We start from the raw sequence: 15163 nt of genomic DNA, 5'->3' as shown, positions 1-15163 counted from the left end.
AAGAAAGCAGACATGCACCAGCCATCCAAATGCATTATCCAGATGGGACTTGTACCTTTTGCGTTCCAAATCTAAAGCTTTCTTATTGGCGTACTTGCGTTCTTTCAAGAAGAGCCAGGGGTGCCTTTCTTGCCTCCTTTGGATGACACAGTCACAGGATATTGTTAATGGTGAAGAAGAAGAAGAAAAGCTTAATGGAGGGCCAGGACTCTTCCAAAGCACACAAGTTTGCCTGTTTTGTGATTCCGTGGTGTTGATAGATGAGGAGGAGGCGCCTTGAGAGACTGTGCTGCCTCGCTGCTGTTCTAAAAAAACAGATGAGGGAAGCAAGAAAGGATGCTCCAGGTGAGGCTCGAACTCACAACCTCGGCATTGCTCGACAGTTACTGCTTTATAAGTACCGCACGCTGACCGATTGCGCCACTGGAGCTTACGTGAGGTGTTGCGGGCTTGCTTTTTTTGCATGATATTTCCCAAACGATCACCGTTAAGATCGCTGACAGTAAAGATGCTCTGAATCTACTCCAAGTCGTTTTACTTCACTCTTACTGATATATGAAGTCGTACGATCCAAGGTGCTGGCAGGTTTCATGTTGAAGGAAGTTTGTCTCCAGAATCCAGCATATCAACCCAGACCCACAGAAATAGATAGCTTAGGGTCACCTGAATTTAAGTGTGTTTTCCCCTTGTGAATGGGTGCCTCCGTTGCCGAGATATCGCTGCCTTTGTCAACATGCAAACGAGCTATTTGGAGCAACGAGGGCGTTGCCGCTTACCTCTTTGGAGCAATGGCAACACCCTCGTTGCTCCAAAGAGCTCATTTGAGTATTGACAGAAAGAGAGAGCACTCAGGAAAGGAGGCACCCATTCGGAAGGGGGAAACACCGTTGGATTCAGGTGACCCTAACCTATCTCTCTGCGGGGCTGGTTTGCTATGCTGGGCTTGGTTACAGACTCCTTTTTTAAAAATGCAATGTGGGTGACATTGGAATGGTTCCTTATAGCGCTGTGGAGTTAGCCTGTATTTTTAGCAATCCATGCGTGTGCCCTATCCCAACAACATAGGATTGCATTGTAAAGAAATTCTGTTTGTAAAAAAAATTCACAATTGGAGGCAGATGGATATCTCCGATTCCGTACCCCGTGTTTGTCTAGGCAATGGGATATAATGGAAGAATAAAGCAAGGTGCTGTCTTTTTCAAAAGCATAGGGCGTTCTCTGCATTCAAAGAAGATAGCGTTACACTGAATTGCTCTTCTTGGGACATAGAAATTGCCTTTTCATGTTAGTACGCGGCCAGGTTTGGCACGATCCGCTTCAGAAGCAAGCGAGACAATCACCCCGGGAAGAGGAGGCTTGAGAACTTTTAATTTGGACCTAAAACACGTCCAGGGTACGCTTGTAAAGCTTAGGCTGACAAACACCCCAGATGGGACTCGAACCCACAATCCCTGGCTTAGGAGGCCAGTGCGTTATCCACTAGGCCACTGGGGCTGGATGCAGGGCACAAGCCTTATGATTCTATTTTTCAAAGAAAGCAGACATGCACCAGCCATCCAAATGCATTATCCAGATGGGACTTGTACCTTTTGCGTTCCAAATCTAAAGCTTTCTTATTGGCGTGCTTGCGTTCTTTCAAGATGAGCCAGGGGTGCCTTTCTTGCCTCCTTTGGATGACACAGTCATAGGATATTGTTAATGGTGAAGAAGAAGAAGAAAAGCTTAATGGAGGGCCAGGACTCTTCCAAACCACACAAGTTTGCCTGATTTGTGATTCCGTGGTGTTGATAGATGAGGATGAGGCGCCTTGAGACTGTGCTGCCTCGCTGCTGTTCTAAAAAAACAGATGAGGGAAGCAAGAAAGGATGCTCCAGGTGAGGCTCGATCTCACAACCTCGGCATTGCTCGACAGTTACTGCTTTATAAGTACCGCGTGCTGACCGATTGCGCCACTGGAGCTTACGTGAGGTGCTGCGGGCTTGCTTTGTTTGCATGATATTTCCCAAACGATCACCGTTAAGATCGCTGACAGTAAAGATGCTCTGAATCTACTCCAAGTCGTTTTACTTCACTCTTACTGATATATGAAGTCGTACGATCCAAGGTGCTGGCAGGTTTCATGTTGAAGGAAGTTTGTCTCCAGAATCCAGCATATCAACCCAGACCCACAGAAATAGATAGCTTAGGGTCACCTGAATTAAAGTGTGTTTTCTCCTTGTGAATGGGTGCCTCCGTTGCCGAGATATCGCTGCCTTTGTCAACATGCAAACGAGCTATTTGGAGCAACGAGGGCGTTGCCGCTTACCTCTTTGGAGCAATGGCAACACCCTCGTTGCTCCAAAGAGCTCATTTGAGTATTGACAGAAAGAGAGAGCACTCAGGAAAGGAGGCACCCATTCGGAAGGGGGAAACACCGTTGGATTCAGGTGACCCTAACCTATCTCTCTGCGGGGCTGGTTTGCTATGCTGGGCTTGGTTACAGACTCCTTTTTTAGAAATGCAATGTGGGTGACATTGGAATGGTTCCTTATAGCGCTGTGGAGTTAGCCTGTATTTTTAGCAATCCATGCGTGTGCCCTATCCCAACAACATAGGATTGCATTGTAAAGAAATTCTGTTTGTAAAAAAAATTCACAATTGGAGGCAGATGGATATCTCCGATTCCGTACCCCGTGTTTGTCTAGGCAATGGGATATAAAGGAAGAATAAAGCAAGGTGCTGTCTTTTTCAAAAGCATAGGGCGTTCTCTGCATTCAAAGAAGATAGCGTTACACTGAATTGCTCTTCTTGGGACATAGAAATTGCCTTTTCATGTTAGTACGCGGTCAGGTTTGGCACGATCCGCTTCAGAAGCAAGCGAGACAATCACCCCGGGAAGAGGAGGCTTGAGAACTCTTAATTTGGACCTAAAACACATCCAGGGTACGCTTGTAAAGCTTAGGCTGACAAACACCCCAGATGGGACTCGAACCCACAATCCCTGGCTTAGGAGGCCAGTGCCTAATCCATTAGGCCACTGGGGCTGGATGCAGGACACAAGCCTTATGATTCTATTTTTCAAAGAAAGCAGACATGCACCAGCCATCCAAATGCATTATCCAGATGGGACTTGTACCTTTTGCGTTCCAAATCTAAAGCTTTCTTATTGGCGTGCTTGCGTTCTTTCAAGAAGAGCCAGGGGTGCCTTTCTTGCCTCCTTTGGATGACACAGTCACAGGATATTGTTAATGGTGAAGAAGAAGAAGAAAAGCTTAATGGAGGGCCAGGACTCTTCCAAACCACACAAGTTTGCCTGATTTGTGATTCCGTGGTGTTGATAGATGAGGATGAGGCGCCTTGAGAGACTGTGCTGCCTCGCTGCTGTTCTAAAAAAACAGATGAGGGAAGCAAGAAAGGATGCTCCAGGTGAGGCTCGAACTCACAACCTCGGCATTGCTCGACAGTTACTGCTTTATAAGTACCGCGCGCTGACCGATTGCGCCACTGGAGCTTACGTGAGGTGCTGCGGGCTTGCTTTGTTTGCATGATATTTCCCAAATGATCACCGTTAAGATCGCTGACAGTAAAGATGCTCTGAATCTACTCCAAGTCGTTTTACTTCACTCTTACTGATATATGAAGTCGTACGATCCAAGGTGCTGGCAGGTTTCATGTTGAAGGAAATTTGTCTCCAGAATCCAGCATATCAACCCAGACCCACAGAAATAGATAGCTTAGGGTCACCTGAATTAAAGTGTGTTTTCTCCTTGTGAATGGGTGCCTCCGTTGCCGAGATATCGCTGCCTTTGTCAACATGCAAACGAGCTATTTGGAGCAACGAGGGCGTTGCCGCTTACCTCTTTGGAGCAATGGCAACACCCTCGTTGCTCCAAAGAGCTCATTTGAGTATTGACAGAAAGAGAGAGCACTCAGGAAAGGAGGCACCCATTCGGAAGGGGGAAACACCGTTGGATTCAGGTGACCCTAACCTATCTCTCTGCGGGGCTGGTTTGCTATGCTGGGCTTGGTTACAGACTCCTTTTTTAAAAATGCAATGTGGGTGACATTGGAATGGTTCCTTATAGCGCTGTGGAGTTAGCCTGTATTTTTAGCAATCCATGCGTGTGCCCTATCCCAACAACATAGGATTGCATTGTAAAGAAATTCTGTTTGTAAAAAAAATTCACAATTGGAGGCAGATGGATATCTCCGATTCCGTACCCCGTGTTTGTCTAGGCAATGGGATATAAAGGAAGAATAAAGCAAGGTGCTGTCTTTTTCAAAAGCATAGGGCGTTCTCTGCATTCAAAGAAGATAGCGTTACACTGAATTGCTCTTCTTGGGACATAGAAATTGCCTTTTCATGTTAGTACGCGGCCAGGTTTGGCACGATCCGCTTCAGAAGCAAGCGAGACAATCACCCCGGGAAGAGGAGGCTTGAGAACTTTTAATTTGGACCTAAAACACGTCCAGGCTACGCTTGTAAAGCTTAGGCTGACAAACACCCCAGATGGGACTCGAACCCACAATCCCTGGCTTAGGAGGCCAGTGCCTTATCCATTAGGCCACTGGGGCTGGATGCAGGGCACAAGCCTTATGATTCTATTTTTCAAAGAAAGCAGACATGCACCAGCCATCCAAATGCATTATCCAGATGGGACTTGTACCTTTTGCGTTCCAAATCTAAAGCTTTCTTATTGGCGTACTTGCGTTCTTTCAAGAAGAGCCAGGGGTGCCTTTCTTGCCTCCTTTGGATGACACAGTCACAGGATATTGTTAATGGTGAAGAAGAAGAAGAAAAGCTTAATGGAGGGCCAGGACTCTTCCAAAGCACACAAGTTTGCCTGTTTTGTGATTCCGTGGTGTTGATAGATGAGGAGGAGGCGCCTTGAGAGACTGTGCTGCCTCGCTGCTGTTCTAAAAAAACAGATGAGGGAAGCAAGAAAGGATGCTCCAGGTGAGGCTCGAACTCACAACCTCGGCATTGCTCGACAGTTACTGCTTTATAAGTACCGCACGCTGACCGATTGCGCCACTGGAGCTTACGTGAGGTGTTGCGGGCTTGCTTTTTTTGCATGATATTTCCCAAACGATCACCGTTAAGATCGCTGACAGTAAAGATGCTCTGAATCTACTCCAAGTCGTTTTACTTCACTCTTACTGATATATGAAGTCGTACGATCCAAGGTGCTGGCAGGTTTCATGTTGAAGGAAGTTTGTCTCCAGAATCCAGCATATCAACCCAGACCCACAGAAATAGATAGCTTAGGGTCACCTGAATTTAAGTGTGTTTTCCCCTTGTGAATGGGTGCCTCCGTTGCCGAGATATCGCTGCCTTTGTCAACATGCAAACGAGCTATTTGGAGCAACGAGGGCGTTGCCGCTTACCTCTTTGGAGCAATGGCAACACCCTCGTTGCTCCAAAGAGCTCATTTGAGTATTGACAGAAAGAGAGAGCACTCAGGAAAGGAGGCACCCATTCGGAAGGGGGAAACACCGTTGGATTCAGGTGACCCTAACCTATCTCTCTGCGGGGCTGGTTTGCTATGCTGGGCTTGGTTACAGACTCCTTTTTTAAAAATGCAATGTGGGTGACATTGGAATGGTTCCTTATAGCGCTGTGGAGTTAGCCTGTATTTTTAGCAATCCATGCGTGTGCCCTATCCCAACAACATAGGATTGCATTGTAAAGAAATTCTGTTTGTAAAAAAAATTCACAATTGGAGGCAGATGGATATCTCCGATTCCGTACCCCGTGTTTGTCTAGGCAATGGGATATAATGGAAGAATAAAGCAAGGTGCTGTCTTTTTCAAAAGCATAGGGCGTTCTCTGCATTCAAAGAAGATAGCGTTACACTGAATTGCTCTTCTTGGGACATAGAAATTGCCTTTTCATGTTAGTACGCGGCCAGGTTTGGCACGATCCGCTTCAGAAGCAAGCGAGACAATCACCCCGGGAAGAGGAGGCTTGAGAACTTTTAATTTGGACCTAAAACACGTCCAGGGTACGCTTGTAAAGCTTAGGCTGACAAACACCCCAGATGGGACTCGAACCCACAATCCCTGGCTTAGGAGGCCAGTGCGTTATCCACTAGGCCACTGGGGCTGGATGCAGGGCACAAGCCTTATGATTCTATTTTTCAAAGAAAGCAGACATGCACCAGCCATCCAAATGCATTATCCAGATGGGACTTGTACCTTTTGCGTTCCAAATCTAAAGCTTTCTTATTGGCGTGCTTGCGTTCTTTCAAGATGAGCCAGGGGTGCCTTTCTTGCCTCCTTTGGATGACACAGTCATAGGATATTGTTAATGGTGAAGAAGAAGAAGAAAAGCTTAATGGAGGGCCAGGACTCTTCCAAACCACACAAGTTTGCCTGATTTGTGATTCCGTGGTGTTGATAGATGAGGATGAGGCGCCTTGAGACTGTGCTGCCTCGCTGCTGTTCTAAAAAAACAGATGAGGGAAGCAAGAAAGGATGCTCCAGGTGAGGCTCGATCTCACAACCTCGGCATTGCTCGACAGTTACTGCTTTATAAGTACCGCGTGCTGACCGATTGCGCCACTGGAGCTTACGTGAGGTGCTGCGGGCTTGCTTTGTTTGCATGATATTTCCCAAACGATCACCGTTAAGATCGCTGACAGTAAAGATGCTCTGAATCTACTCCAAGTCGTTTTACTTCACTCTTACTGATATATGAAGTCGTACGATCCAAGGTGCTGGCAGGTTTCATGTTGAAGGAAGTTTGTCTCCAGAATCCAGAATATCAACCCAGACCCACAGAAATAGATAGCTTAGGGTCACCTGAATTAAAGTGTGTTTTCTCCTTGTGAATGGGTGCCTCCGTTGCCGAGATATCGCTGCCTTTGTCAACATGCAAACGAGCTATTTGGAGCAACGAGGGCGTTGCCGCTTACCTCTTTGGAGCAATGGCAACACCCTCGTTGCTCCAAAGAGCTCATTTGAGTATTGACAGAAAGAGAGAGCACTCAGGAAAGGAAGCACCGATTCGGAAGGGGGAAACACCGTTGGATTCAGGTGACCCTAACCTATCTCTCTGCGGGGCTGGTTTGCTATGCTGGGCTTGGTTACAGACTCCTTTTTTAAAAATGCAATGTGGGTGACATTGGAATGGTTCCTTATAGCGCTGTGGAGTTAGCCTGTATTTTTAGCAATCCATGCGTGTGCCCTATCCCAACAACATAGGATTGCATTGTAAAGAAATTCTGTTTGTAAAAAAAATTCACAATTGGAGGCAGATGGATATCTCCGATTCCGTACCCCGTGTTTGTCTAGGCAATGGGATATAAAGGAAGAATAAAGCAAGGTGCTGTCTTTTTCAAATGCATAGGGCGTTCTCTGCATTCAAAGAAGATAGCGTTACACTGAATTGCTCTTCTTGGGACATAGAAATTGCCTTTTCATGTTAGTACGCGGCCAGGTTTGGCACGATCCGCTTCAGAAGCAAGCGAGACAATCACCCCGGGAAGAGGAGGCTTGAGAACTTTTAATTTGGACCTAAAACACATCCAGGGTACGCTTGTAAAGCTTAGGCTGACAAACACCCCAGATGGGACTCGAACCCACAATCCCTGGCTTAGGAGGCCAGTGCCTTATCCATTAGGCCACTGGGGCTGGATGCAGGGTATACAATCCTTATGATTCTATTTTTCAAAGAAAGCAGACATGCACCAGCCATCCAAATGCATTATCCAGATGGGACTTGTACCTTTTGCGTTCCAAATCTAAAGCTTTCTTATTGGCGTGCTTGCGTTCTTTCAAGAAGAGCCAGGGGTGCCTTTCTTGCCTCCTTTGGATGACACAGTCACAGGATATTGTTAATGGTGAAGAAGAAGAAGAAAAGCTTAATGGAGGGCCAGGACTCTTCCAAACCACACAAGTTTGCCTGATTTGTGATTCCGTGGTGTTGATAGATGAGGATGAGGCGCCTTCAGAGACTGTGCTGCCTCGCTGCTGTTCTAAAAAAACAGATGAGGGAAGCAAGAAAGGATGCTCCAGGTGAGGCTCGAACTCACAACCTCGGCATTGCTCGACAGGTACTGCTTTATAAGCACCGCGCGCTGACCGATTGCGCCACTGGAGCTTACGTGAGGTGCTGCGGGCTTGCTTTTTTTGCATGATATTTCCCAAACGATCACCGTTAAGATCGCTGACAGTAAAGATGCTCTAAATCTACTCCAAGTCGTTTTACTTCACTCTTACTGATATATGAAGTCGTACGATCCAAGGTGCTGGCAGGTTTCATGTTGAAGGAAGTTTGTCTCCAGAATCCAGCATATCAACCCAGACCCACAGAAATAGATAGCTTAGGGTCACCTGAATTAAAGTGTGTTTTCCCCTTGTGAATGGGTGCCTCCGTTGCCGAGATATCGCTGCCTTTGTCAACATGCAAACGAGCTATTTGGAGCAACGAGGGCGTTGCCGCTTACCTCTTTGGAGCAATGGCAACACCCTCGTTGCTCCAAAGAGCTCATTTGAGTATTGACAGAAAGAGAGAGCACTCAGGAAAGGAGGCACCCATTCGGAAGGGGGAAACACCGTTGGATTCAGGTGACCCTAACCTATCTCTCTGCGGGGCTGGTTTACTATGCTGGGCTTGGTTACAGACTCCTTTTTTAAAAATGCAATGTGGGTGACATTGGAATGGTTCCTTATAGCCCTGTGGAGTTAGCCTGTATTTTTAGCAATCCATGCGTGTGCCCTATCCCAACAACATAGGATTGCATTGTAAAGAAATTCTGTTTGTAAAAAAAATTCACAATTGGAGGCAGATGGATATCTCCGATTCCGTACCCCGTGTTTATCTAGGCAATGGGATATAAAGGAAGAATAAAGCAAGGTGCTGTCTTTTTCAAAAGCATAGGGCGTTCTCTGCATTCAAAGAAGATAGCGTTACACTGAATTGCTCTTCTTGGGACATAGAAATTGCCTTTTCATGTTAGTACGCGGCCAGGTTTGGCACGATCCGCTTCAGAAGCAAGCGAGACAATCACCCCGGGAAGAAGAGGCTTGAGAACTTTTAATTTGGACCTAAAACACGTCCAGGGTACGCTTGTAAAGCTTAGGCTGACAAACACCCCAGATGGGACTCGAACCCACAATCCCTGGCTTAGGAGGCCAGTGCCTTATCCATTAGGCCACTGGGGCTGGATGCAGGGCACAAGCCTTATGATTCTATTTTTCAAAGAAAGCAGACATGCACCAGCCATCCAAATGCATTATCCAGATGGGACTTGTACCTTTTGCGTTCCAAATCTAAAGCTTTCTTATTGGCGTGCTTGCGTTCTTTCAAGAAGAGCCAGGGGTGCCTTTCTTGCCTCCTTTGGATGACACAGTCACAGGATATTGTTAATGGTGAAGAAGAAGAAGAAAAGCTTAATGGAGGGCCAGGACTCTTCCAAACCACACAAGTTTGCCTGATTTGTGATTCCGTGGTGTTGATAGATGAGGATGAGGCGCCTTGAGAGACTGTGCTGCCTCGCTGCTGTTCTCAAAAAACAGATGAGGGAAGCAAGAAAGGATGCTCCAGGTGAGGCTCAAACTCACAACCTCGGCATTGCTCGACAGTTGCTGCTTTATAAGTACCGCGCGCTGACCGATTGCGCCACTGGAGCTTATGTGAGGTGCTGCGGGCTTGCTTTGTTTGCATGATATTTCCCAAACGATCACCGTTAAGATCGCTGACAGTAAAGATGCTCTGAATCTACTCCAAGTTGTTTTACTTCACTCTTACTGATATATGAAGTCGTACGATCCAAGGTGCTGGCAGGTTTCATGTTGAAGGAAGTTTGTCTCCAGAATCCAGCATATCAACCCAGACCCACAGAAATAGATAGTTTAGGGTCACCTGAATTAAAGTGTGTTTTCTCCTTGTGAATGGGTGCCTCCGTTGCCGAGATATTGCTGCCTTTGTCAACATGCAAACGAGCTATTTGGAGCAACGAGGGCGTTGCCGCTTACCTCTTTGGAGCAATGGCAACACCCTCGTTGCTCCAAAGAGCTCATTTGAGTATTGACAGAAAGAGAGAGCACTCAGGAAAGGAGGCACCCATTCGGAAGGGGGAAACACTGTTGGATTCAGGTGACCCTAACCTATCTCTCTGCGGGGCTGGTTTGCAATACTGGGCTTGGTTACAGACTCCTTTTTTAAAAATGCAATGTGGGTGACATTGGAATGGTTCCTTATAGCGCTGTGGAGTTAGCCTGTATTTTTAGCAATCCATGCGTGTGCCCTATCCCAACAACATAGGATTGCATTGTAAAGAAATTCTGTTTGTAAAAAAAATTCACAATTGGAGGCAGATGGATATCTCCGATTCCGTACCCCGTGTTTGTCTAGGCAATGGGATATAAAGGAAGAATAAAGCAAGGTGCTGTCTTTTTCAAAAGCATAGGGCGTTCTCTGCATTCAAAGAAGATAGCGTTACACTGAATTGCTCTTCTTGGGACATAGAAATTGCCTTTTCATGTTAGTACGCGGCCAGGTTTGGCACGATCCGCTTCAGAAGCAAGCGAGACAATCACCCCGGGAAGAGGAGGCTTGAGAACTTTTAATTTGGACCTAAAACACGTCCAGGCTACGCTTGTAAAGCTTAGGCTGACAAACACCCCAGATGGGACTCGAACCCACAATCCCTGGCTTAGGAGGCCAGTGCCTTATCCATTAGGCCACTGGGGCTGGATGCAGGGCACAAGCCTTATGATTCTATTTTTCAAAGAAAGCAGACATGCACCAGCCATCCAAATGCATTATCCAGATGGGACTTGTACCTTTTGCGTTCCAAATCTAAAGCTTTCTTATTGGCGTGCTTGCGTTCTTTCAAGAAGAGCCAGGGGTGCCTTTCTTGCCTCCTTTGGATGACACAGTCACAGGATATTGTTAATGGTGAAGAAGAAGAAGAAAAGCTTAATGGAGGGCCAGGACTCTTCCAAACCACACAAGTTTGCCTGATTTGTGATTCCGTGGTGTTGATAGATGAGGATGAGGCGCCTTGAGAGACTGTGCTGCCTCGCTGCTGTTCTAAAAAAACAGATGAGGGAAGCAAGAAAGGGTGCTCCAGGTGAGGCTCGAACTCACAACCTCGGCATTGCTCGACAGTTACTGCTTTATAAGTACCGCGCACTGACCGATTGCACCACTGGAGCTTACGTGAGGTGCTGCGGGCTTGCTTTGTTTGCATGATATTTCCCAAACGATCACCGTTAAGATCGCTGACAGTAAAGATGCTCTGAATCTACTCCAAGTCGTTTTACTTCACTCTTACTGATATATGAAGTCGTACGATCCAAGGTGCTGGCAGGTTTCATGTTGAAGGAAGTTTGTCTCCAGAATCCAGCATATCAACCCAGACCCACAGAAATATAGTTTAGGGTCACCTGAATTAAAGTGTGTTTTCTCCTTGTGAATGGGTGCCTCCGTTGCCGAGATATCGCTGCCTTTGTCAACATGCAAACGAGCTATTTGGAGCAACGAGGGCGTTGCCGCTTACCTCTTTGGAGCAATGGCAACACCCTCGTTGCTCCAAAGAGCTCATTTGAGTATTGACAGAAAGAGAGAGCACTCAGGAAAGGAGGCACCCATTCGGAAGGGGGAAACACCGTTGGATTCAGGTGACCCTAACCTATCTCTCTGCGGGGCTGGTTTGCTATGCTGGGCTTGGTTACAGACTCCTTTTTTAAAAATGCAATGTGGGTGACATTGGAATGGTTCCTTATAGCGCTGTGGAGTTAGCCTGTATTTTTAGCAATCCATGCGTGTGCCCTATCCCAACAACATAGGATTGCATTGTAAAGAAATTCTGTTTGTAAAAAAAATTCACAATTGGAGGCAGATGGATATCTCCGATTCCGTACCCCGTGTTTGTCTAGGGAATGGGATATAAAGGAAGAATAAAGCAAGGTGCTGTCTTTTTCAAAAGCATAGGGCGTTCTCTGCATTCAAAGAAGATAGCGTTACACTGAATTGCTCTTCTTGGGACATAGAAATTGCCTTTTCATGTTAGTACGCGGCCAGGTTTGGCACGATCCGCTTCAGAAGCAAGCGAGACAATCACCCCGGGAAGAGGAGGCTTGAGAACTTTTAATTTGGACCTAAAACACGTCCAGGGTACGCTTGTAAAGCTTAGGCTGACAAACACCCCAGATGGGACTCGAACCCACAATCCCTGGCTTAGGAGGCCAGTGCCTTATCCATTAGGCCACTGGGGCTGGATGCAGGGCACAAGCCTTATGATTCTATTTTTCAAAGAAAGCAGACATGCACCAGCCATCCAAATGCATTATCCAGATGGGACTTGTACCTTTTGCGTTCCAAATCTAAAGCTTTCTTATTGGCGTACTTGCGTTCTTTCAAGAAGAGCCAGGGGTGCCTTTCTTGCCTCCTTTGGATGACACAGTCACAGGATATTGTTAATGGTGAAGAAGAAGAAGAAAAGCTTAATGGAGGGCCAGGACTCTTCCAAAGCACACAAGTTTGCCTGATTTGTGATTCCGTGGTGTTGATAGATGAGGAGGAGGCGCCTTGAGAGACTGTGCTGCCTCGCTGCTGTTCTAAAAAAACAGATGAGGGAAGCAAGAAAGGATGCTCCAGGTGAGGCTCGAACTCACAACCTCGGCATTGCTCGACAGTTACTGCTGTTATAAGTACCGCGCGCTGACCGATTGCGCCACTGGAGCTTACGTGAGGTGCTGCGGGCTTGCTTTTTTTGCATGATATTTCCCAAACGATCACCGTTAAGATCGCTGACAGTAAAGATGCTCTGAATCTACTCCAAGTCGTTTTACTTCACTCTTACTGATATATGAAGTCGTACGATCCAAGGTGCTGGCAGGTTTCATGTTGAAGGAAGTTTGTCTCCAGAATCCAGCATATCAACCCAGACCCACAGAAATATAGTTTAGGGTCACCTGAATTAAAGTGTGTTTTCTCCTTGTGAATGGGTGCCTCCGTTGCCGAGATATTGCTGCCTTTGTCAACATGCAAACGAGCTATTTGGAGCAACGAGGGCGTTGCCGCTTACCTCTTTGGAGCAATGGCAACACCCTCGTTGCTCCAAAGAGCTCATTTGAGTATTGACAGAAAGAGAGAGCACTCAGGAAAGGAGGCACCCATTCGGAAGGGGGAAACACTGTTGGATTCAGGTGACCCTAACCTATCTCTCTGCGGGGCTGGTTTGCTATACTGGGCTTGGTTACAGACTCCTTTTTTAAAAATGCAATGTGGGTGACATTGGAATGGTTCCTTATAGCGCTGTGGAGTTAGCCTGTATTTTTAGCAATCCATGCGTGTGCCCTATCCCAACAACATAGGATTGAATTGTAAAGAAATTCTGTTTGTAAAAAAAATTCACAATTGGAGGCAGATGGATATCTCCGATTCCGTACCCCGTGTTTGTCTAGGCAATGGGATATAAAGGAAGAATAAAGCAAGGTGCTGTCTTTTTCAAAAGCATAGGGCGTTCTCTGCATTCAAAGAAGATAGCGTTACACTGAATTGCTCTTCTTGGGACATAGAAATTGCCTTTTCATGTTAGTACGCGGCCAGGTTTGGCACGATCCGCTTCAGAAGCAAGCGAGACAATCACCCCGGGAAGAGGAGGCTTGAGAACTTTTAATTTGGACCTAAAACACGTCCAGGCTACGCTTGTAAAGCTTAGGCTGACAAACACCCCAGATGGGACTCGAACCCACAATCCCTGGCTTAGGAGGCCAGTGCCTTATCCATTAGGCCACTGGGGCTGGATGCAGGGCACAAGCCTTATGATTCTATTTTTCAAAGAAAGCAGACATGCACCAGCCATCCAAATGCATTATCCAGATGGGACTTGTACCTTTTGCGTTCCAAATCTAAAGCTTTCTTATTGGCGTACTTGCGTTCTTTCAAGAAGAGCCAGGGGTGCCTTTCTTGCCTCCTTTGGATGACACAGTCACAGGATATTGTTAATGGTGAAGAAGAAGAAGAAAAGCTTAATGGAGGGCCAGGACTCTTCCAAAGCACACAAGTTTGCCTGATTTGTGATTCCGTGGTGTTGATAGATGAGGAGGAGGCGCCTTGAGAGACTGTGCTGCCTCGCTGCTGTTCTAAAAAAGCAGATGAGGGAAGCAAGAAAGGATGCTCCAGGTGAGGCTCGAACTCACAACCTCGGCATTGCTCGACAGTTACTGCTTTATAAGTACCGCGCGCTGACCGATTGCGCCACTGGAGCTTAGGTGAGGTGCTGCGGGCTTGCTTTTTTTGCATGATATTTCCCAAACGATCACCGTTAAGATCGCTGACAGTAAAGATGCTCTGAATCTACTCCAAGTCGTTTTACTTCACTCTTACTGATATATGAAGTCGTACGATCCAAGGTGCTGGCAGGTTTCATGTTGAAGGAAGTTTGTCTCCAGAATCCAGCATATCAACCCAGACCCACAGAAATAGATAGCTTAGGGTCACCTGAATTAAAGTGTGTTTTCCCCTTGTGAATGGGTGCCTCCGTTGCCGAGATATCGCTGCCTTTGTCAACATGCAAACGAGCTATTTGGAGCAACGAGGGCGTTGCCGCTTACCTCTTTGGAGCAATGGCAACACCCTCGTTGCTCCAAAGAGCTCATTTGAGTATTGACAGAAAGAGAGAGCACTCAGGAAAGGAGGCACCCATTCGAAAGGGGGAAACACCGTTGGATTCAGGTGACCCTAACCTATCTCTCTGCGGGGCTGGTTTGCTATGCTGGGCTTGGTTACAGACTCCTTTTTTAAAAATGCAATGTGGGTGACATTGGAATGGTTCCTTATAGCGCTGTGGAGTTAGCCTGTATTTTTAGCAATCCATGCGTGTGCCCTATCCCAACAACATAGGATTGCATTGTAAAGAAATTCTGTTTGTAAAAAAAATTCACAATTGGAGGCAGATGGATATCTCCGATTCCGTACCCCGTGTTTGTCTAGGCAATGGGATATAAAGGAAGAATAAAGCAAGGTGCTGTCTTTTTCAAAAGCATAGGGCGTTCTCTGCATTCAAAGAAGATAGCGTTACACTGAATTGCTCTTCTTGGGACATAGAAATTGCCTTTTCATGTTAGTACGCGGCCAGGTTTGGCACGATCCGCTTCAGAAGCAAGCGAGACAATCACCCCGGGAAGAGGAGGCTTGAGAACTTTTAATTTGGACCTAAAACACGTC

General features: G+C 46.6%; 19 non-coding genes across 19 annotated transcripts; all 19 read right to left on the bottom strand.

The window, feature by feature from the left end:
* Nucleotides 1-337: 337 nt before the first annotated feature.
* On the bottom strand, nt 338-430 carry TRNAI-UAU (transfer RNA isoleucine (anticodon UAU)). Its single transcript is given in 2 exon segments — nt 338-373; nt 393-430. It is a non-coding gene; the product is annotated as a tRNA-Ile (tRNA).
* A 991-nt stretch (nt 431-1421) lies between these two features.
* Nucleotides 1422-1494, bottom strand: TRNAR-CCU (transfer RNA arginine (anticodon CCU)). The gene has a single exon. It is a non-coding gene; the product is annotated as a tRNA-Arg (tRNA).
* A 372-nt stretch (nt 1495-1866) lies between these two features.
* Nucleotides 1867-1959, bottom strand: TRNAI-UAU (transfer RNA isoleucine (anticodon UAU)). Its single transcript is given in 2 exon segments — nt 1867-1902; nt 1922-1959. It is a non-coding gene; the product is annotated as a tRNA-Ile (tRNA).
* Nucleotides 1960-2950: 991 nt separating this feature from the next.
* TRNAR-CCU (transfer RNA arginine (anticodon CCU)) lies at nt 2951-3023 on the bottom strand. Its single transcript has one exon. It is a non-coding gene; the product is annotated as a tRNA-Arg (tRNA).
* Nucleotides 3024-3397: 374 nt separating this feature from the next.
* Nucleotides 3398-3490, bottom strand: TRNAI-UAU (transfer RNA isoleucine (anticodon UAU)). Its single transcript is given in 2 exon segments — nt 3398-3433; nt 3453-3490. It is a non-coding gene; the product is annotated as a tRNA-Ile (tRNA).
* Nucleotides 3491-4481: 991 nt separating this feature from the next.
* Nucleotides 4482-4554, bottom strand: TRNAR-CCU (transfer RNA arginine (anticodon CCU)). Its single transcript has one exon. It is a non-coding gene; the product is annotated as a tRNA-Arg (tRNA).
* A 374-nt stretch (nt 4555-4928) lies between these two features.
* TRNAI-UAU (transfer RNA isoleucine (anticodon UAU)) lies at nt 4929-5021 on the bottom strand. The gene is given in 2 exon segments: nt 4929-4964; nt 4984-5021. It is a non-coding gene; the product is annotated as a tRNA-Ile (tRNA).
* Nucleotides 5022-6012: 991 nt separating this feature from the next.
* On the bottom strand, nt 6013-6085 carry TRNAR-CCU (transfer RNA arginine (anticodon CCU)). Its single transcript has one exon. It is a non-coding gene; the product is annotated as a tRNA-Arg (tRNA).
* Nucleotides 6086-6457: 372 nt separating this feature from the next.
* TRNAI-UAU (transfer RNA isoleucine (anticodon UAU)) lies at nt 6458-6550 on the bottom strand. Its single transcript is given in 2 exon segments — nt 6458-6493; nt 6513-6550. It is a non-coding gene; the product is annotated as a tRNA-Ile (tRNA).
* A 991-nt stretch (nt 6551-7541) lies between these two features.
* On the bottom strand, nt 7542-7614 carry TRNAR-CCU (transfer RNA arginine (anticodon CCU)). The gene has a single exon. It is a non-coding gene; the product is annotated as a tRNA-Arg (tRNA).
* A 376-nt stretch (nt 7615-7990) lies between these two features.
* Nucleotides 7991-8083, bottom strand: TRNAI-UAU (transfer RNA isoleucine (anticodon UAU)). The gene is given in 2 exon segments: nt 7991-8026; nt 8046-8083. It is a non-coding gene; the product is annotated as a tRNA-Ile (tRNA).
* A 991-nt stretch (nt 8084-9074) lies between these two features.
* Nucleotides 9075-9147, bottom strand: TRNAR-CCU (transfer RNA arginine (anticodon CCU)). The gene has a single exon. It is a non-coding gene; the product is annotated as a tRNA-Arg (tRNA).
* Nucleotides 9148-9521: 374 nt separating this feature from the next.
* Nucleotides 9522-9614, bottom strand: TRNAI-UAU (transfer RNA isoleucine (anticodon UAU)). The gene is given in 2 exon segments: nt 9522-9557; nt 9577-9614. It is a non-coding gene; the product is annotated as a tRNA-Ile (tRNA).
* Nucleotides 9615-10605: 991 nt separating this feature from the next.
* Nucleotides 10606-10678, bottom strand: TRNAR-CCU (transfer RNA arginine (anticodon CCU)). Its single transcript has one exon. It is a non-coding gene; the product is annotated as a tRNA-Arg (tRNA).
* Nucleotides 10679-11052: 374 nt separating this feature from the next.
* TRNAI-UAU (transfer RNA isoleucine (anticodon UAU)) lies at nt 11053-11145 on the bottom strand. The gene is given in 2 exon segments: nt 11053-11088; nt 11108-11145. It is a non-coding gene; the product is annotated as a tRNA-Ile (tRNA).
* Nucleotides 11146-12134: 989 nt separating this feature from the next.
* TRNAR-CCU (transfer RNA arginine (anticodon CCU)) lies at nt 12135-12207 on the bottom strand. Its single transcript has one exon. It is a non-coding gene; the product is annotated as a tRNA-Arg (tRNA).
* Nucleotides 12208-12581: 374 nt separating this feature from the next.
* TRNAI-UAU (transfer RNA isoleucine (anticodon UAU)) lies at nt 12582-12675 on the bottom strand. The gene is made up of 2 exons: nt 12638-12675; nt 12582-12617 (listed from the first exon to the last, which is right to left on the bottom strand). It is a non-coding gene; the product is annotated as a tRNA-Ile (tRNA).
* Nucleotides 12676-13664: 989 nt separating this feature from the next.
* TRNAR-CCU (transfer RNA arginine (anticodon CCU)) lies at nt 13665-13737 on the bottom strand. Its single transcript has one exon. It is a non-coding gene; the product is annotated as a tRNA-Arg (tRNA).
* Nucleotides 13738-14111: 374 nt separating this feature from the next.
* On the bottom strand, nt 14112-14204 carry TRNAI-UAU (transfer RNA isoleucine (anticodon UAU)). Its single transcript is given in 2 exon segments — nt 14112-14147; nt 14167-14204. It is a non-coding gene; the product is annotated as a tRNA-Ile (tRNA).
* Nucleotides 14205-15163: the final 959 nt, after the last annotated feature.

Source organism: Leptodactylus fuscus, chromosome 5, assembly GCF_031893055.1.
Source record: "Leptodactylus fuscus isolate aLepFus1 chromosome 5, aLepFus1.hap2, whole genome shotgun sequence".
Lineage (NCBI taxonomy): Eukaryota > Metazoa > Chordata > Amphibia > Anura > Leptodactylidae > Leptodactylus > Leptodactylus fuscus.
Note: the sequence above shows the minus strand (reverse complement) of the source record. Positions and strands in the feature narration are given on the sequence as shown.